The following is a 21,594-nucleotide window of genomic DNA, read 5'->3' on the forward strand; positions in this document are numbered from 1 at the left end:
CAAGAGGAACAGTCTGTTTCTCAAGGGAGATTTAAAGAGGAAAGCATTTTTTCCCCAATTGGTCTTATTTAAAAAGCAAAGCTGCTTCAAGAGGAATAAATTTAAAGCAGAGATGCAGCAGAAGAATGAGAAGACATTTTAGGCTCTCTAGGTTATCTACCAGGGTTGATTTGATTTAAATCAAATCAATTTAAAATCATGATTTAAATCACAATTTAAATTGCTTCACAGGACTCAATTTTAATGATTTAAATCAGAATTAAAATTACTAGTCAGGAAGATTCTATTTAATCATAATTTTCTATAAAAGTATATTCTTGATGTCTAATATAACCTTAATACACGTTTAGAGATGTAGGTTTCATTTTTAGAAGGTAGGTACACAGTATAATAGGGACACACTTCTCATAATGCTGTATCATCCAAGCAACAAGGCTTTTCATTTCATTGTTGCACTGTTTGCATTTCGCATACATGCCTTTCTCACCCACAGGTACAGCAATTTCATTAAAATATTCCCAAATGGGGTCTCTTTTATAGCCTGCTGCCGTGATAGGTGGTTCCCTTCTACAATGGAGGATACACTCAGACAGGGGCGTAGCTAGGGGAGAAGGGGCCCGTGTTCATCTCTCTCTCTGGAGGCCCCCCAGAGTGAGGAAGATAAAAGGGAGGGATGGATCTGGAGGGCCCTCAGGAGCTGGGGGCCCGTGTTCTTTGAACCCTTTCGCTCAATTATAGCTACGCCCCTGCACTCAGAAAATGTTTCCTCAGGACTGCGTGTTCACTTTTGGCTTCACTTTCTATTCCCCATCCCATATATTTATATCTAGACTCCTCCTCACTCACATCTACTCCATTCACCTAAATCCTCCATTCATTGACCTCCTTTGTCTTTGCACTTGGAGGGTGGGAGATCATGTGTGTTTGTGTATACACACACACATACGTGTGTGCTACATGTAAACCACCTGGGCATTTCCTAGATAGCAGGTTTTATCATGGGATTAAGAAGGGTGAAGTACTGGACTTTACAGCAGGGTTTGAATTTTAGTAAAAATTGCAGGTTGGGTAGACTATGTTTGTAAGGGTTTAAATTTATGTTTTGAATTATTATTATAGCAAGGGTAAATCTTATAGCTGATGATTCACGAAGAGATGTGTGCGGGAAGTCCACTTTTGTTTATTTGTTAATGATAATATTACTATTGTTAAAATCAATAAACATTGAATTTGGGGGGGGGGAGAAGGGTGAAGTACTACAAATTACAGGGCATATCTGATATTTCAAATTTCCCCCCCAAAAAAATCTTACGAAAAAAGTGGATTTTTTTTACCCTGGACATATATTGGGCAAAGCTCCAATGCACAATGAAAAACCCGAATCGTGTATGGAGTGCCCCCCAATAGTTCACAGGGACTTTGATGTAAATTTGGACAATATGTGAACACAAACCTGCCCTTCCCATAATTAAATATAAACCGCCCTGAGCCTTTTGGAAGGGCGGTATAAAAGTTTTAATAATTAATTAATTTTTAAGGAAAGTAAAATAACCGCCTGGGACGGCCCTGCAGAATAGGACTGATCAGGCTTGTTACCTCTCATCCCCATATACTGCTAACATCTTCAAAAAATATAATTATGATTAATATTCATGATGGTATCTGACTAAGTTTTTTACAATAAATTTAAATTTTAAAAATCAGATTTTTTTTAAATCATTGAATTTTATCAATCCTGTTATCTACCACCTACCTAACAATCTTGACCTTGTCGTAATGCATAAAATCTTAACCAGAAATTATGCTGGCATAGGAGAATCCAGTACCAAATCATTTTTGTTTATTTACAGTCATAGACCAGCAAAACAAGTAATTAAAGGGATGTGCTTTCTCATGTTCTGATCTGTTAATGCAAACTTGGGAACAGAACAAGTGTCAGTGGAGACATGCCTTATTTCTTTCCCTTTATGACAGCAATGTGTCCAGAACTGCTCAAAATCAGTTTAAGCAGGTTTAAAAAAAAAAAGATTAAGTGACATTTCTTAAATCCTTTTTCAGGAAGAAAGAAGTTGCTTGGGGAATTAGAATACCCCGAAGAGTTGTTGAAACCAGTCTTATCATTAGCATTTCCCCTTACAAGACTGACACAAAAGCATAACCCAATTTTTAGCATTTTTATATGTACAAGCCCTCATCAGAATGTTCCTTGGCACAAACGTTTAAAAGAATCTTCACCACACTTGAAGGTTATTGGGTGAAATTCACAATGCTATCAAAAAGCAGTCAGGATTACTCATTGTTGCCTCCTTGGAAGAAGAGTGGGATATAAATGTTAAATAAAATAAATTATGTAACACCAGGACACTGCACTAATTCAGGCCACCAGACCCATGCAAAACTGTCAGTCCTCTTTACTGCACTAACATTAGCCACCACTTCCAAATGTAATCTCAGGTTACTAGGCATTTCCAACCATGATATTTATGAGATGGGCCACAAAAGGTGTGCACCCAAATGGTCTTCCATATTCTAAAATATCAAACAAAATGATACACATTCTGTCAGGCTTTATTTATTCAGTTCATGGGTCATAATTAAAAAAGGATCATTAAAAAATAAATAACTCCATCCAAGTGACTAGGACGTAGGATTAAGTAGCAAGAACTACCACACTGATGCTTTAGATATCTCTATACTTTGTGTACCACCTTAAAGTGGCAGAGCGGGGAAATGCTTGACTAACAAGCAGAAGGTTGCCGGTTCGAATCCCACTGGTATGTTTCCCAGAATATGGGAAACACCTATACTGGGCAGTAGTGATATAGGAAGATGCTGAAAAGCAATACTGCATGGGAAGAGGCGATGGTGAACCCCTCCTGTATTCTACCAAAGAAAACCACAGGGCTCTGTGGGCGCCAGGAGTCGAAATCGACTTGACGGCACACTTTACCTTACACTTTGTGCAACAAACTGTGTTTCTTGCAGAAAACAGGTCAAGTGTCAGGGTACTACACATTTGGGTTTTCCTTATTAGTTGGCTATTACTTCTGGTTGCCAGTGACTCCTCTCCTTCCCCAAATCTTCTGGAATGTATAGAAAACCTGGTGGAGGAGTCAGGTTCTCACTTCTTATTGCCTCATCACTTTGGAGAAACAGAAGCAGTGAATGTCTACCTTCCCCCTTGCACCCCTTAAAATCACCTGTTAGGTTTCTTTCAGGCTACAACTAGTCACTATGGCATTGGCAACTACATAGGTACCGCCATAGGTATAGCAGCTCTGTGTCCCTCCCCTGCCCCCACTGCTCATCTACAATGTCTAGTAAAGCAAAATGCAATGTTGGCATTGCTGTGCTGAAGCGTTTCCCAGTTCTTACATGTGACAGTCAATAAAGAGGAACTCTGGGAACCCTCTGTGATATCTGCCCAAAATTTGTATTACTAGATGTTTCCAGGAAAGGGAGATAAAATGATGCAGGGCTAGATATCTTTAGAAGCAGCCGTGCAACTCGCAAAACACGTAGTTCTAGCCCCAGACTCGGGATTTTACAATAGTCCTGTGGCAAGAGAAAGACATTAAGGTTGCACTTGAAGTATTATGTACAATTACTTTACAGAAAGTCACACTGAACACAGTGAGATATACTCAGAGTAATGATGAATGTAGATTCTTGGTAACACAATTAAGAAAACAGATAAATAAGGCATACCAAGTTTCTCCCTGTGAGCAAGACGAGAGATACACCTGAGACTCATACTAGTTAGTTCTCCATGTCCCTATATTAATCAGGGATTACCTAAGGCCCAAAGTGGGCATGATGGAAGCAGCCACATTTGTCCATATGTTTGCCCTCTTCATATATAAAATGTGTGGGGAATCTTTACTTCACACTAGATTTTTGAGGAGAAAGTCCTTTCCTAAGTGTGGTGGGAGTAATTTTGAGACACGTTTGCTGACCTCAAAACAAACATCTCCGAATGCAGCAAGTATGTGTTATATAAACTAGGGATGTGCGAATTGATTCAGGTCTAAATTTATTTGTGCCCAAATCTAGCTGATTTGGGCAATTTCGAGACAGAACAAATCGCCCCTGTGATCCATTAGCTAGATTCAGGTCCAAATCGAATCATGCCAGATTCTATTCGAGACTTGGATTCCTCCTATTAATTTGCCCAGATTCCCAGCTTTCAATTTTTTAAAAAGCTAGCCTTTGTAGAAGTGGAGTTAAGGAACAAAACGTGTGGTCACTATTTTTCAAGTGTTTGGATTCTTTGGTGTATAATAACTTTTCCTCAATGAATCCCTATGATGATTCATTACACACCTTCATTTCTTCTATTCATTTTGACTGTCTTTGGACAGTGCCAGCTGTCAACTGCCATGTGCCAACTACAACCCCCTCCCACCCACAAGGCAGTGAAGCGGCTAGGTAGATGACTAGAGTGCAAGAGGAGAAGGCTCGAATCCAACAGATTACAGCATCTCCACAATTAAAGACCTATGCTCTGGCAATACGTGCCGCAAAGAAGCAATGGTGTATTCCATCTGCAGGTTCACATCCAGTGGAATTGTTGAGAGTGGTGAGGAAACTAATACAGGCCTCTTCTGCTCTGGCTTTGGAACCATCAGTTAACTGCTGTGGAGTTTTTAATAAGTTTTTTGTGGACAAAATCTCTTGTATTTGAACCAACCTGGATTCCATTGTTGATGTAGAGTCTTTAGCAGGGGGATCCAGTAACTCTGCTTGTGCATTGAGATCAGTGTGTTGGGACCTGTTCTCTTGGCCCTTGTCCAACATGGCTTATATTATCAAGCAGGGAAATTGTTGGAGAGGGCCTGGTTGACATCATAAATGCTTCTCTGAGGGAAGGTAAAATGTCTCCTTGTTTAAAGGAGGCAATTATTATACCTCTTTTAAAGAAGCTAATGCTGTATCCTTGGAGTTGGGCAATTATAGACCTGTCTCCAATCTCCCATGGTCAGCCAAGGTGATTGAGATTGTGGTGGCCTCTCAACTGCAGGCAGTCAGATGAGACAGATTATCTAGAAGCATTTCAAACTGGCTTTTGGGCAGGTTATGGGGTGGAGACTGCTTTGGTCGGCCTGATGGATGATCTCCAAAGAAAATTGACAGAGGGAGTGTGACTCTGTTGATCATTTTAGATCTCTTGGCAGCGTTCGATACTATCAACCATGGTATCGTTCTGGATCGCTTGCGGGGACTGGGTGTAGGGGGCACTGCTTTGCAATGGTTCTGCTCATACCTCTCAGGCAGATTTCAGGAGGAGTTACTTGGACACTGTTGCTCTACAAAGCAAGAGCTTTTGTATCATGTCCCTCAGGGCTCCATTTTGTCTCCGATGCTTCTAAACATCTACATGAGGCAGCTGGGAGAGATCACCAGGGGATTTGGTGCCATGTATGATTTGACACACTGACAATCTAAGCTTCACTTTAAAAAAAAAAAAGCTTTCTATTGTCTTCTTCACATTAGGAACATGCACAAACTGCCACCACATGATCTTTTGCCACCTAGCCTGGTACACGGGCTTTTGCTCTTGTATTATCCACCGCATCTGCCATTGGACCCTGCACCATACGCTGTCTGGGTGTACCCATGAGCTCACTCTGTGCTTAAGCTAGGTTCAGGTAGTTATGAAAAATGCCTTTCCCTTTCTCTTTCCTTTCACCCTTAAGCCTCTATCGCCTTCTGAGTGCCTAACCAACCACTTTTTCATTTCCTATATCCCATTACCCCTCAATAAAACAATGCTTGTTTTCAAAGTCACATCTCCATCCTTTTCTTCCCCCTTTCCAGTACTTTCTCATTGTGGTCACCCATCTCACACAGTTCTTGAGGTATTTTTATTGCTGTTCAGGGCTCTGTGCCAGTGTTCCCACCAACGATGTGTACACATGAGCATACTCACCAAAACTGGTGAGTGTGCTCATGTGTACAAATGACACAGACCAGTGTTCTCTCTAATTTTTTCATCTGTGTGCAGAATGGGTTTTGTTATGCTCGGCAGTATCAAGGCAGTATGTGTACACATGCATTCAGAGTAGGGCCTTCCTGATTCAACCTGAGAGGGATCTAAGGCCCTACTCTGAATGCATGTGTACACATACTGCCTTGATACTGCCGAGCATAACAAAACCCATTCTGCACTCCTCCTGGATTCTACCAAAGAAAACCACAGGGTTCTGTGTTCGCCAGGTGTCGACACCGACTCGATGGCAAACTTCACCTTTAAACCAAAATCTAGTCACCGAGTGTGGTAGCTAACACACCTCCTGTAGGCCACCTCATAACAGTCACCTCCCCTAAAAACAGACTCTATGGCAAGTTCAATCAAGTTTGGAATAACTATTCTGCCACCTGCACTCAAATCATCTGCATAAATGCTCTGTCACCTTCAGCTCTTAAACCAACAAGCTATTTTGTTTACTCCGAAAATTTCTATTCTGCTCCTTCACTAAAGTCATCCCAGAGCAGCTAATATCCATTTTTTTAAAAAATTAGAAATCTAAATCTAAACACATTAACTAAAAACACAAAGTTAAAGTAAATAGTAAAAGCTATATGACAGAGTTGGGTGCTAAAGGTCGCTCTCTTATTGTAGACAGCAGCCATGACATCAGAGTAATTATAATCATCAGAGTATTCTGGAAACCAACCAGACTAGTAAGTATCCATAATTTAGATGAAGACAACCCTACTAAATCTATCATCTCTGTAGAGATTCAATAGTTCTGCCGATTCCAAAGGAATGTCACCCCCTCCCCACAGCTGCTGGTGGGGGCAATATTTGTTCAATCCCTTACAAATTAACCAAACCCATACTGGTAACATGAATTTATCTTGGACATCTTAATTTATCTTGGAGAAATGAAGAACAAGCTAAAACTAGAATTCAAGCAGCATATGAGCTGTGGTACCAAGGACAGCAACATCAGCATACAATGTAAGCAGATGAAACAATAGCAGCAGTGCACAAACCTAAAGAAAATCAATTTCAGAACAATTCCTTGACCTTACAGAGTCTTTTCAGTTGCATCAAGAAATGTTAAGCTCTGAATGTAGGAGACAGCGGCATCATATCCACCTCTCTCTAGCACAGCATGTCTCATCATTACAAAACGGTTTTGTCAGTAACACACTGCTGGCATGGCACAAAACCTGATACACTTCAACATTTCTGTGGAAAGTGTCTTAATTGCGCCATTTCCTAACCAATGTACTTTTATTTACATCCTCTAGCCTGCAACATGTGCACCTGTGACCACATTACTCTTATTTCCCCTAATAAACTTAAAAAAACCCTCTCATTTCCCCTGTTCAGGAATTTTTCACAAGGTTGTACTCTGCTCACAACAGACTTTATTTATCTGTTCATAGCTGTTCATCACACCTACTCAATGTCTGAAATGGGTTTACACAATTTAATTAAAATTAGATCAAAAAAAATTACAAGTGTTATAAACATACACTGCAACGGATTAAGAAGCATAAGATAACTACCAACACACTTTAAAAGTTCTATTCATCCAAAAGCTGGTTTTTAAAGAGGGCATTTATATCATCAAAGAGAGAAGTTCATGGACATACATCTTCAGAATAGTTTAGGGCCCAGAATGGATAATGCCATGGTCCTTGGATGGCTGATGCACATATTTTTATGCACATAACAAATCCAACCATGCTTGACTACTGCAATTTTGATGCTTGTCCACAAAATACCTTTTAGCCATCCATTCACTAGAAATATACCAACATCACTCTTATTTAGCTTAATTAGAATTTACAAACTCTTCTAATCCTGTAACCTATGCCATGCTGTGCTGAGCAACTGCGGTGCGAGTTATATTTATCAGGGGTGTGCTTTAAAACACACACACACACACACAGAGGCTTTTACTACACTGGAAAAACCAATTAGTCCCAGCTTAAGGAATTAATAATTCATTAATTGATTAGCACACTGTATGAATTAAATGTAGTTAAGATTCAGTTTGATATTCAAACTGTGGCTGCTAATGAAAGTACTTTCAGATAATAATTCATACAAAGGAAAGGTATATTGAATTGTGTGCGTGTAAGTCTGAAAAACTGAACACTTTTGAATCCCTATACAAATTATTGTTTCATAATTTACTGTTTTCTCATTGAAAACATTGCAGCATAAAATCTTCTGGTTAAAGCCAGTGAAATGGTAATCCACAGTTCAGATCACAATCCAGAGAGTTGAGGGATTAAATCCACACTCCCAGAAGGGTTATCCATGGCTTTTTGTTAACAGTGCCTCATACCCCATTCAGCATGGCAATCAACTTTTGCACTCAGGGAAATCTCAAAGCCGCTTGCAGTGTGCAAAGCATTTCTCTTCAAAGAAATCAAAAGCCCTGCTGGGCATGTACAAAACTCTGAACGTGCCCCTAAAGCAACTGTCATCTCAACTTGAAGCACACAGATTTGCAGACCTCATCTACAAATCCATTTAGGAATGCACACAAAAACCACAGTGCTGAACTAGGATTTTGACCAAGCCTATGAAGTTGTTTTCAGTTTTAAATTGATATATTAAATTTTTTTTCAAAAAGTTACATTAGCACATGCTGAATGTGTGGCACTAACACAGTGCCAGCAGTGGACTATATCAGCGTTTCCGTTACTATAATAATTCATTTTGTTTGCTGCTGCTGCCGAGACACCTAGGAGAGAACTGGAGACAGCAGGATCACAAAAAGATTAAATCATGCTTGCTCTGCTGATTGTTTTTTTTCCCCCATCATACTTTTATAGAGCCTAATATATGTGTCACTAGTCAGAATTTAACACACTACAAATATGAAATAAGAGTAAAAACAGTTCAAATTTCACAAAATAAATACAGAACCAATTTCATAAGATAAAAACAAATTAACCGGTTTAAAATTAATTTGAGCTAAAAGCCTAAGAAGAGGGGTGTGTCTTGAGAGTCTTCCTAAAGGCAAACAGAGATGGAGATGCTCTTATTTTGACAAGGAACATATTCCAAAGGCCTGGGGCAACCACAGAGTCGCTCCAGTCCCGAGTCGCCATCAAACGAGCCGACAGTAACTATAGCTGTACCCTCCAGATTATCTCAATAGGTAGCAGGGTTTATGACAAAGAAGGTACTCTCGTAAGTACCCTGGACCCAAGCCATTGAGAGCTTTATAGGTAATAGCTAGCACTTTGTATTTCACACAGAAATCTATTGGCAGCCAGTGCAGTTGTTTCATTATATAAACCTGCCAGGGCCCTCCACTCATCATCTCATGCCCTGCTCATGGCCCCACCACTAAGAGAGACAGGGCCTTTTCGGTTGAGGCCCCTTGGCTTTGGAACACCCTCCCTGAAGAACTTTGCCATGCTCCTTCCCTCAGTGTTTTTAAAGAACTATTAAAAGCTCTCAGTTTTTAGCTTTAAAAAACTTGCAACTTTTAAAACGTGTAATTTTAATTGTGCTTTTAGCCTGGTCTTTTAACTTAACATAATTTGGTTACGCTTACTATCTATTTTATTAATGTTGTGAGCCACCCCAAGCAGTAGTGTACTGGAAGAGCAGAGTATAAATATTTTAAATATAAATAAATATCCCTGGTCTTGACACCCCAGATCCTGCCCTCCCTCAGAAGCATTTATAATATTTACCAGACCCTCTCTGATAATATGAATACCAGATGAGATAAACCAAGTTGGGCAAGGGTCAAGAGAACAGGTTGTAGGATGCACAGTCCAAAACAGTTTGTCCACATCCTCAGGAGCCACAAACAAAGTGATCCAATCTAATCCTATAATAGGAGTTCTTGGACACCTCTACAATAGACTCTGCAATAGACTCTGTGTAATTCAGTTCGGCCCAAGTAAGAGCTATTTTTTCCACACACAAAATCACTGAAGACATCACAGAGAGTGACTGGCAGTTCTAAGTTAAAATTCAAGGGGGAGAGGGCATACTGTACACTACAATGAATATTACAACGAATATTTATATAGCACTTTTCAACATGAGTCCCCAGAGCAGTTTACATAGATATAATAAAAGGGCTCCCTATCCCCCACCCCACAACCCTAGACAATTCTGCTGGATGTGAATTTGCAGAAGTAATGCAGGCAGAAAAGAACCACTTCTTTGCTGCCTGCACTGCCAGAGAATAGATCTTCATATGTGCTCTGTGTTGCAACTCGTCAGAGTCATGCTGAGTCTTCCTCCACTTATGCTCTAGTGGCTTACCTCACTTCTTCAGCTCCCACAGTTATCCAGAATGCCAAGGTGCTGACTTTGAAGCAGGTCAAAGAGGATGCTTAGGAGCAATTCTGTCTACAGCTCTAGTGAGTGCATTATTCCATGTTTGCACCAGAGCATCAACAGAATCACTAGCAGAATCAACTCTAAACCCTTCCAAAGCTTCTTAGCACCCTATTGGATCCAAAAACTTGTCAGGCAGACAAACCTAATAGGTCTTTCACCCCTTGCAGAGGTGGGTTGTGGTTGCATGTCCTACCGCATCACCCCAGATGTTGATGAGTACACACGGAACACCACCCTGATTAGAGCAAAAGACCAAATCAAGCATGTGACCAGTATCATGCATTGGTTCAGAAGCCAAATGGGATAGTCCCATAGTCACCCCTGCTAACTTGGCAAAGAGGCACCTTTTAATGTGGTGATTCTCTTTATTTAGCAGGGGGAGAGTAACTGGCCCTATCCACCCCAGCACAGTACCTCCAGTGACTGTTGCTCGTGTCTATCTTATGTTTATTTTTAGATTGTGAGCCCTTTGGGGACAGGGAGCCATCTTATTTATATATTATTTCTCTGTGTAAACCGCCCTGAGCCATTTTTGGAAGGGCGGTATAGAAATCAAATAATAATAATAAATAACTATTATTATTATTATTATTATTATTATTTATTAATAATAGTTGTCATGACTGCTATGAACTCCTGACCTGCTCCTGACAACCCGGTCCCAAAATGCACATTAAAGTCCCCCACCAACAACAACCTGGGTGACTCCAATGCCAACTTTGCAACCAGATATTGCCAGGGACTCCGTTGGGCAGGAGGGTGATCAGTTCACCAACACAAGTCCCAGTCTATCCTTGGTCCCTAGAGTTAGGTACACACATTCAATATAGGCCAATTCACTGACAGGGATTCTAGTAAGAAAGATGGTATATTCTTATAGACCACAGCCACCCACCTCACATCATCTCACCTGCTCCACAACGGAGTAACCCAGTGAGGGAAGCTGGGACCAAACTGGACCACTTGCCTTTCCCGACCAGGTCTCCATAATGCACACCAAGTTGGCTCCTTCCTCCATAATCAAGTCATGGATGATCTCAGGCTTATTTTGGACCAACCTGGCATTACAGAGTAATAGTGTGAGGTTCTGTGGGTTGTTGGCATTTCTCTCCAAGGTCAGTGTGTGTAGGCCCATTGGAGAAGAAAACAGCAATTACATTTCTGAATTCTCCCCTGTAATGGCCCGCTGACCTACCAGCACCATATCTGGACTTTACAAAGTCCAGAGTGCCTCTCTGTGTCTACTGCATGTTTTGTAGGCGTCATTTGTTTTGATATTTTCCCTGAAAGGGTATTTCTTTAAACAAAGATATTGGCTGCTGAAAGAAACAGAATGAATTTGTCAAGGCAGATAACATTGATAATACGTACGAGGACTTTAACAGCTATGCCTTTAAAAATCAGAGACTTCTAAGGTAAATATGTACAGAGATATTTACCTGTACATTTACCTGTAGGTAAATATGTACAGACATATTTACCTACAGGAGCTGGTACTTTTCTTTTTCAGCTGTAGGCCTAGCTCAACTTCCTCTAGCTTTCACCTCCGTGTGTGTGTGTGTGTGTGTGTGTGTGTGTGTGTGTGTATGAAAATGCTGAGGCACCTGGTTAATCTTTTATTCAGCGCCTTTAAAATGGTTTAAAGCAATGTATAGTTCTGACAAACTTGAAATACAACTCCATGTTGAAGCATGAGGGGCTTCATTATTCTTGCAAGGGACAGTCCATCAGCAGTTTACACACCTGGCTTCTGATGGAAAGAGTAGGGACCAGTGGGTCACTCTGAATTCAGTTCTTTAAGGTTGTTTGCCTGGCCAAATAAGGGTAAATAAACTACAGTAGCCTCACCAGTCAAGCTATACTTGTATAGATGTCCCGCAAGAAATAAAGCCAACACAGCTTTTAAAATCTATACAGAATCTACAACCAATTCTGCAGGGCCTTCAGCATACGAAACATTAAAGTTATTGGTAATTTTCTCCACTATAACAATGCATGAAACCTGCAAACAGATCCTATTATATCAGTTGATGATTTCTTTCTTGAAGATTTCTTTCTTGTGTCTGAGTGATATTGTGCTTGGTGGGCAGCTGTGCAGTTGCTATGCACGACGGGTGTGTGTTGCTGTTTCTTATTCATTTAGATCGTCTTTAGAATATTGATGTAAGAGTGACTCTGCTGAATGCAATTTGAAATCAGAGGTGAAAATAAATTGTGATCGCTATTTTTAGCCACAACACTTTGATGAGCATGGAAAGGAGAGAAGAGGGTATAATACAATTTAAGAAGCTACACACACACACACACTTTGCTGCACACTAAATGTTTATCCTCCAATTTTTTAATGACTCTTTGCATAAATAAAACATGACTGATTTGAGCCAGGATGTCTTTCTTTTAATTGCTCTCCTTTGCTTCCTTTTGTATCTTTCCCATCCATTTGAAAGACAAGGTTGCGGATTTAATTTGATAGTGGGAATATAGCTTCAGAAACAAGACAAGTTGCAAAACCCAATTAAACAGACTGGCAGTTCACCACAAACTACAGGCATCTGCTTGTTTACACTGGATGTTTGGGCCAAAACAGATGCAACCTAAGAAATCCATGGTCAGATCTCTTGGCTTTTAAAATTTTTACCACATTCACTTTAAGCAACTGCAGGGGGCATCATTTTCTTTCATTACAGCAGCAGCGTTTAGTGGGAGGTCCTTTCCACTGCACCACTGTCCTGATCTACATTGTCCCCCTCAAAGCTGCTGTTCGCCACACTCAGAGAGAAAATACAAACAATAGAGGTATCTGTATTTTTTCCCCTAGTGAGACTAATGGCAGCTTCAGGAGCCAGTTAACAATTTAGATCAGGAAAGCAGCACTCTCCCCCAATGCTAGACCTCCAGCCAAAATCAGAATCCCCTTCTGCTGCTTTAAGAGGTTTTCACACACAGGTCGTCACAGCTTCTGACACTGTACACTCGAAGCAACTCCCAAATTCCCCTGAGATTTGGCAGTGGTTTATGATGCAGGGTGAAATTCCTATTCACTTACACCGTTCTACAATCCATCCCCAACCAACTAGGAGGAGTCTTATTCTCAATCTTAATTTTAATATTAAACCCACTTCTCCACACAGCAAAATGACAAAGTAATATATTTCAACCACAACCACTATTCCTATCTTGGGCCCTTGCCTCAAACATCATCATGTTAGCATGAACTGGAAGCCAAACAGTAGAAGACGACAGACACCCTGGCTCAAATCAGTAATGTTTTATGTATTCTAAAATGCATTAAAAATTTGGAGGATAAACATTTAGTGTGCAGCAAAGAATGGTGGTGGTGGGGAGGTGTAGCTTCTTAAACTGCCTTATACCCTCTTCTCTCCTTTCCATGCTCAAAGTGTTGTGGCTAAAAATACAAATTACAAATTATAATTTTTGGGCAACTAGCCCCTATACTATACTTTCTTATTTTCCTGATCCTCATCCCATCTTAGCTAAACTAGAAAACCTAGTACTAAAAGTTTAATTGCTGCATTAATAGCTTAAATCAAAGCACTCGACTTATAAACCAGAGTTGTAAACTAACATTACTCCAGGCATCAAAAGAGGGGAACTAGCCCCATCACAAAACCCCCAAACTAGTATTTTCAGTAAGTGACCTTTTGCCTTGCCTCACCACCTAAATTCCCTAGCTGCCACACAAAAGCCTTTTTTTGTCCCACATTAAAAACTGCAAGCCGTAGAAGTCTATTTTATTTATTTAAAATATGTATACCTCACCCCTCAAGTACACTACTGCTTGAGGCAGATCACAACATTAAAATAAATATTAAGTTAGTTTTTTTAAAAAGAAAAAAATTAAGTTAAAAGATCAAACTATAAAAAACCACATTTAAAATGACCAATTTTAAAAGTTTTCCCAGTGGGAAAAAGCTGCCCAGGACATCCGATTGATATGAGCAGTCAAGGCAAGGATGGTATTCTGAAGCTGAACAGAATACTCTTCGTCAGCTAAGTGCCTATGCTAAATCTCCAAGTGTGAAGGCGTAGCCACTCTGGGTCTGGATGCAGGAGGAATCCCTGAGAGAAAAGGTTGCCGTGAAGAGGTAGCTGCCATGGTGGTTGGACAGACAGCATTTGTAGGTCCAAAACCCAAGATCGCCAAGGCCAATATGGCACCACTAGGATCAGTTCCACCCTCTCCAACAGAAACTTCCTGGTGACCATGCGCATGACTGCAATCAGCAGGAAGGCATATAGGAGACTAAGTGGCCAAGATGAGGTGAGGACGTCTGTCTGTTCTGCCTGGTGACAGTGGTACCTCATGTAAAAGCATGGGAGAGGAGCATTGTGAGGTGACACAAAAACGTCTAGAACTGGACACCCAACAGCAACCATCATTTCCATAAAAATCTCTGGGTGGAGAATCCACTCCACGGGGTTGATCATCTGATGGCTGAGCCAGTCAGTCTGCAGGTTGTCTGTTCCGCTGAGATGTTCAGCTATGATAGACTGGAGATTATGTTCTGCCCAGGAAGAGTAGATTGGATTCCCTCATGGGGAAGCGGGACCTTGTGCCACCCCAATTGTTGATGTGTGACTTTGTTGTTACATTGTCGGTATGGACCAAGACATAGCAGGTCCTGGAACTGTAGAAGAGCCAGACACACTGCTCTCAGTTCTAGCCAATTGATAGTGTGTTTGAGGTCAACTTGTTCCCATCTTCCTTGTGTGTACTGACCCTGACAATGAGCCCCCCATCCAGAGGTACTTGAATCGGTGGTGACTACTATCCTGTTCAGGATTTTGAGGGGAAGGCCCTCCTCCATGGCTGGCGACATTCACCAAAAGCAGTCGTGGACTTTGCAATGGAGAGGGACTTGTATGTGTCTTTGTTCCATAATGGCTTCCTGGAAGGGAAGGATATGCCACTGTAGAATTCTGAATAAGATCACGACCAAGGAGTACACTCTAAGGGATATACTCCAGGCTATCATTGAACCTAGGATATGAGTCAGAAGCATGAGGTCCACTCTGTATCTGGAGAGAAGAGAAAACATCAGGTGAGAAAGCTTCTGCCTGCGCTCCAGAGGGAGAGAAACCGTGGCATCCAACATGTTGAAACGTGCACACAGGTGTAGAAATTGTGATGGTTGCAGGTGACTCTTTTGGAAACTGATCATGAAGCCATGGTCGTGAATAAGGTGGACGGTCTCCTGGACATCTCTGAAGGCCTGGGACCTCAATGGCAATCAAATCAGGATACTGTCCAAGTACAGGTGGGCATGAATGCCCTGGAGCCAAGTGTGGGCAATCAAGGCCACCATGAGGTGCCAGCAAGCAACCAAAGGGCATGGCTCTGTACTGGAAGTGGTGATGATTGTAAGCAAATTGCAGGAACTTGTGAAATGAAGGATAAATGGGAATATGGAGGTTGGCCTCTGACAGATTGATAGAGATTAAGAAGTTCTTGGCCTGGACTGCCTCCTTGATTGATTTCAAGGACTCCATCCAAAACGTCCTTTTCCGTATGAACCAGTTGAGACATTTCAGATCCAAAATCGTCCGCCATGAACCATCCTTCTTGGGCACCAAAAACAGAAAATAATAGACTCTTTGACATAATGTCAAAGGCACTGGCTCTAGCCTTCCCCCGACCTGGATGGAGTCATTGCCTATGGTCTGACTGTGTCGCGGAGGGAGAAAAATGCCGGCCCTGTTGGATCCAGGAGGCACCTCTGCATCGGGCATTCCAGGATTGGCACCAGGATGGCTTGAAGGCAGCAGAATGATTGTCTCTGTACTGGTTGTCTCAAAACTAGTTTCCTGGAGATTGATTGAAGGCTCCGTAGGGACAAAAAGAAGATGAGTAGGAAGCAAGACTTCTGAATGGTCTACGGAAATCATTATGCCCTGACAGCATGGCCTTCTTCTTATCCTTAGTCTCAACCAAAGCAGGTTCTAAGGATTCTCCAAACAACTTAGCCCCCAAGAAAGTTGTAGCTACCAGCGTGCCAATTTTTGGTACTTGGAGTCTACGTGCCAATTTTTTAACCAAAGACCCCTGTGCACGGCAACTCCGGAGACTATAGCACTGGAAGCATGCTGTAAACCAGGGATTCTCAAACTTGGGTCCTCGGGTGTTATTGGACTTCAACTCCCAAAATCCCCAGCCTCAGTGGCCTTTGGTTGGGGATTATGGGAGCTGAAGTCCAATAACACCTGAGGACCCAAGTTTGAGAATCACTGCTGTAAACAATCTAAACTTGAATCTGCCATTAGAACAGCCGCCTGGGCTATCTCATTTAATGTGCCCTGGCACAGTTTGGTGTTTTCAGGGGGAAAATACTACACTAGCTACTTGGCCCAAAGAATGGAAGCTCTAGCAAAGATTGAGTTTATAGCAGCTGCCTGATCACAGTGGCAGAAGCATCATGGACCTTCCTGAGAAGGTGTTCAGTCTTCTTGTCCTCTAAGAAAGACAGTTCTATAATAATATCAGCAGATAAACTGTACAGTTCCTTTGGAAACGAGAACCATTTTGAGAAAATTGGGGCACCCTATTCTGCCAATGTAACATCTTTGAGGGCAGGGAACGGTATGGTAGCTGCCACCGCTGCAGTGGATGGAAGGACTACAAGTTGAGGAGGTGTTCAGAGATGCTTTCTGTCAGCTTCAGCTGATATGCCACCTGCATCCGTTTCTTGAGATCTGTTCTAACAACCTTAGAACAGTGGTAACCTCCAGACTTGATTACTGCAATACACTCTATGTGGAGCTGCCTTTGTATGTATGAGCCAGAAACTGCAGTTAGTACTGAGTGCGGCAATCAGGTTGGTCTATGGGTCATCTCACAAAGACCATATTACTCCTATACTAAAAGAGCTACACTGGCTACCAATATGTTTCTGGGCAAAATACAAGGTGCTGGTGAAACATCTTTTTCACCATAAACCGCACGGCCCATTGAGATCATCTGGTGAGATTCAAAGGGATGAGCCTTCTCTGTTGCTGCCCCAAGACTCTGGAATGAGCTCCCTGCTGAAATAAGAGCCTCCCCATTTTTGGCAACTTTTTAAAAGGCTCTAAAGACTGGTTTTTCCACCCAAGCATTTTAACCGGACTGTGGTTTTAAGGTCTTTATTTTTAATCTGTTTTATGTTGTTGTAAACCACTCAGAGATGGATGTTTGGGGCAGTCTACAAATTTGAAAAAAAAAATAAAGCCAAGGGACCACAATCTAGAAGTCTCTGACTCTAGTCCCCACAAACCAGATCTCTGTTAGTGGTGGGGCAATGAGCAGGGCCTAAGATGCCAAATGGAGGACCCTGGCAGTTTCATATGTGCAAATGTGGTCTGACAAGTACCCCTGCCCCAAGCCATGTAGGGCTTTAAAGGTCAAGACCAGCACCTTGAATCTAACCTAGAAGCAGCCTGGTAACCAGTGAAGCTGCTGCAAGATGTGAGTAGCACTCATTAAGCGACTTGCGCCCATGAGCATCCTTGCAGCAGCATTCTGAACCAGATGAAATTTCAAGGGCAGCAGTCCCACATTGAGAACATTGTATCAGTCCAATCTGGACATCACCAAAGCATGAGTGACTGAAGTCAGGTTTGGCTTCTCCAAGCAGGATCGCAGCTGGCATACCAGCCATAGCTGTTAAAAAGCATCTCTGCACACCACCGCCACCTGTGCCTGCAGGTACAGTCTTGAGTTCAGAAGCATCCCCAAGCTGTGGACTGTCTTTCAGGAGGAGTGTGACACCGTCCAAGACCAGATTCACCTCACTGCTTGGCCACAACTAAGTCCAACTTAGAAGTTCAACCACATACCACAAATGCTACATCTCTCTAAATTTTAGGTAGTAAAACATACTTTTCCTCCTATATTCTGTAATATTTTAACCAAACCGATATATGGTATCACTAAATATGCTGAAACCTGGCATGCGTAAATGCTGGATTCTGCTTGTTTTGCATAGTTTATTATGATCTAGTTAGTCATTAGAGCAACAGGAAACTATGCATAGAACTGGAGCCCCATCCCAGTCATTGCATTCCTGTCTAGATTCAAAGAATTCAACAGACACTGCCAACAATTTCAGGCTAATCTTCACATTCTGAATACTGCAACTAATACAAAATTATCTTGCCAAACAGCAACGCACACAGCCCTGACTATACCTGCAGCAGCAGAGGCAGACTCATCCTTGCATTCTGATAGACTATGAATGATGTTCTGAGCTTCTGTAGTATCATGTTTCAAGCAGTTCCCAATTCTCTATGCCTGATTTTCTTCCCACCAAAACAGGGAAAAAACATTTATTTAGCCCACAATGCAGTGTTCTCCCTTGTCCGAACCTGACTGAAACGGTAACAATTTTTAATATTAACAGGATTACTTTTTCTTCTTATTAATGCAAACTGCTGAATAAAATAGAAGGCTTTTTTGCACACAGATGTACAATTGTGATCTTGCTACACCTATACATCAACTTAAAGAACTGTGCACAGCTAATGTAGTTATAATTGCATGATTTGTGTGTACTAGACATAAATGCACCCAGCAGTCAATAGCCAGTTAATTGTCAATAGCTTTTAAAACACATACAACAGTTCATGATCTACCAAGACTATAATGCACAGTCCGATTCCACTTTACCATTCTCCAGCAAGGAGAGTCTAAGAATGGTTTGATTTTCCGATATACGAGTTGCAGTTCATGTTTGTTTTGCATCCCTATGCTACATGCCTTTGAAGTTGATTGAACTTGCAGCAACATGCCTTACATTGCTAGGACAGAATTTTAATCAATCTGTTTATTTCTATATATCAGTCTACATACAGGACACAAGCACCTTGGAGATAGTAACAATGAGTTTGTATTCTGTCTTTAATCTTATTTCTTCGCACGTGCATGCGCGCACGCACACACACTCATTCTCTCTCCTTGGCCACTACCATGCATATGAATGCGGCATGGGCTCAAGAGAGCTACATCTCCCTTACCTCTGCAGCCTTCTGTGCGTCAAGAAAATACAACCCTGTGAATCTCCTAACCCTCACAAGAGAGCACTGAACTCCTGTGAAAACATATCCCCCTGAGCTGGTACTGGCAGCATCTCCAATTTGATGACAGCAGGACCAACATAATTCTCATATTGTTTAGTATGCATTCCATGTGTTTTCTCCTTTTTCTGTGCCTATACCACTAGCACTGTCCCTTGGGGGTCCTGACATTAGTATTTCCAACAATTTAAGTTTAATCACTTATATGGATATTTTTGAAATGATACCATCTGCCTTCCCTACCTAAGAATGCTTAGGTAGGGAAGGCAAACAAATGGTTCCATTATGAAGTTTTGAATAACTAAAACTTCGTTAAAATGCTTTCTTTATGTGAAAATACCATAACCATTCAGGGGGTACATTTTATATACCCTGTATATTTTATAGAGTTTATAGGGTTTATATATCCTATACATTTTATAGCTCCTAGCACAACATTTATATGACCTATTTCAAGGCAGAGGTATATAAATACCCATTACTAGAAAAGTCTGAAAATATCATCTTGCTTGGTTAAAACTAAAAGCAATGAATAAGACAAGATTACATGAACAGTTTATTAAAGTATGTTAAGTTGCTTAAACAAGGAAAACTATCAGGTGACTGTCAGTTAAACACAAGGATAAGAAGCAGTCATAACACATTCAGGAACACAATTCTCTTAATACTCTGAACTCCTCAGACTATTGGTAATACCCTCTCTATCACACTGCAATATAAAGGTACTGGCTCTATCACACTAATGTAAAGTCACATGGCAAAACTGATTCAGACAAATGAATGTGCTATTAGGTTTAGCTTACAGCACCACAATAAAACAAAACCGATTAGCCCAAAGTGGCAGCGCATTAGAAGAAAATTACAGCTAACACTAAACACTAAAAAAAATGTGAATCAAGCCAGCACTCACCAAATAAAGGGTTGTATACCTGTTCTAACTATTGCAACATAGCTGCAAGCCTCTTGGATTAAGAGTTGTGCTCATGTAGAAGTACCCCTTATGTGAACATTACTTTCATCCATACACAGAAGGTCCTTGTGTAGTGAATAGGATACAACCCATAACTGTTACTTGCTTTGAAAAATACACTTAAGAGCCTGGGCCAGGAAAATTCTACCCACTTCAGCTATAGTCTGAACGCAGATACTGAAAAACTGAAGTTTCCTCTGTTGTGGAAATAATGACCACCACATTTGCAGCCTCCATATGAAGGCACAGTTCACGCAAACAATGTCTCCATAAACCTTTATTTGTTTTTATTTGTCTTTAGTTTCCATTGTATGTTCAAGGTTGCTTTGGTGTTATTTTAATACAGTCATCCCTCGTCAACCGCAAGGGTTCCAGTCCGGAAAAACCTCACAGTTGGCAAGCCATTGAAATCAATGGCAAACAGGGGGTTAGGGGAATTGCAGTCGCGAAAGGACCACAAAACACAGTTTAAAATAGAAATAAAATCCCTCTAAATCACCATGAGTCAGGAAGGGGTACCCCGAAAAACACCCCCTGGCCTCCAAAAGTCACCCCAACCCCCAACCCCCCAAGTTGTAAAACCCCACAAAATTGCCAAAAGATCTTGCCAGACTACAAACTACACTCAGGTGGCGAGACAGCAAGACCTGCCACAGTTTCCCAGTCACGGATACTTATAACCACGATTAGGAAACCTGCAGTCGGCAAGAGATGAATGTAGAAGAAATAAATGTACACAATATAGTCCAACAGCAACTTCCAACAGTGCTAGGGAGATTGTGTGGAAACTACTCTGATTAGATTTTTGTATCAGTCCTAAAAGAAATAACTCAATGCAAAAACTCAGGGCCAGTTCTGTACACTTTAGTCTACATCAGTTCTTAGAAACAGGACATAAAACTTGAATTTTTACAATTTCTTCTCTTTAGTTCTTCTCTGTACTGAGGGGCAAAATAATAAAATTCCAGGCTAGTTCAAATGATGTCACTGCTCTAAGTGTTCTAAAATCTGCAGACTTGACCAATTAGTATATTATTGACATAATCTATCCAGTTTGTTATTTGTGATTGTCATTTGCAAGTACCGCCCAAAGACGAAAGTTTGGGCAGTATATAATATATGATAGATAGATAGATAGATAGATAGATAGATAGATAGATAGATAGATAGATAGATAGATAGATAGCAATATTTGCTTACTTAAAATTCTCAATAAGAA

The 21,594-nt window shown here is 41.1% G+C and overlaps 1 protein-coding gene across 4 annotated transcripts in view; it reads right to left on the reverse strand.

Moving 5' to 3' along the window:
• TMEM163 (transmembrane protein 163) overlaps positions 1 to 21,594 on the reverse strand; it is a 141,004-nt gene that overhangs the window by 59,474 nt on the left and 59,936 nt on the right. The gene's annotated exons all lie outside the window — the stretch shown is intronic.

The sequence above is a fragment of the Hemicordylus capensis genome, chromosome 1, assembly GCF_027244095.1.
Source record: "Hemicordylus capensis ecotype Gifberg chromosome 1, rHemCap1.1.pri, whole genome shotgun sequence".
In the NCBI taxonomy this organism is placed as follows: domain Eukaryota; kingdom Metazoa; phylum Chordata; class Lepidosauria; order Squamata; family Cordylidae; genus Hemicordylus; species Hemicordylus capensis.